Consider the following 1,092-nt stretch of genomic DNA (forward strand, 5'->3'; position numbering starts at 1 on the left):
GTCTTTGCCTACATATCGATAAAGGAATCACACCCGACATGTAGAAGCAAGCATCATTTCTTTCCCTACCACATGGATGGTGGAATCTGCATTTTCAGCTGTTGTAGATATTTTAAGTAGAAAAAGAAATAAATTAGATGTGAACAGCAGAGCAACTATCAGACTAAGACTAAATGAGTTCATTAAAATTATGATATCTTGTATCAGAAACACCAATATCAAGCTAGTCACTAGCTGAATGGACTAAAAATGAACGACTTTATGAAAAAGGATTTTGATATCTTGTGTTTATCTTTGTTTACTAAAATAAATTTTAAATTTTATCTTTTGTTTGCTAAAATAAATTTTAGAGTGTAAATTGACTATTTTGTCTTTTCATTAAGTATTTTAGTGTGAAAATAGAACAGTATAAAGTAAAAGTAGAAGTGGTCCCTAGAAATGTTTTCAAGTAAAAAATGGTCCCTGGAACTGAAAAAGGTTGGGATCCACTGCTGTAAACGGTATGTAGAACTTCAGCTAATCGGAAGCCGTCTAGATGTGCCATTGAACGACGTGTTCCACAGCACTGCATTGTGTTGTAGCTATTGCTGATGTTGATGCAGTGTTATTGAAGGGTTGTTTTGGCTGCTATTTCTAACCCCTTATCTTTGTGTAATAATTCATGAAGATTTTTCAAATGCCCACAAGGATACACACATTATTGGCTGAAGGCGGCGAGATGGTAGAATCGTTAGCGCGCCGGGCGAAATGCGTAGCGGTATCTCGCCTGTCATTATGTCCTGAGTTCAAGTTCCTCTAAGGTCGACTTTGCCTTTCATCCTTTCGGGGTCGATAAATTAAGTACCACTGAAACGCTGGGGTCGATGTAATCGACTAGTCCCCTCCCCCAAAATTCCAGGCCTTGTGCCTATAATAGAAAGGATTATTTTATTAGTTGAAGGTTTCAAGTGACCGGTATTGATTGCTACTTTATATTATCGATCTCCTCCTCTGGAATTAGGAAAGTTAAACTGGATCGTGGTGGCATTTGATGTAAAGACGCAAGAAGACATAATTAAATAACACAATTTCAATTGGAAGGATGCTCATAAG

The sequence above is a fragment of the Octopus bimaculoides genome, chromosome 10, assembly GCF_001194135.2.
Source record: "Octopus bimaculoides isolate UCB-OBI-ISO-001 chromosome 10, ASM119413v2, whole genome shotgun sequence".
Classification (NCBI taxonomy): domain Eukaryota; kingdom Metazoa; phylum Mollusca; class Cephalopoda; order Octopoda; family Octopodidae; genus Octopus; species Octopus bimaculoides.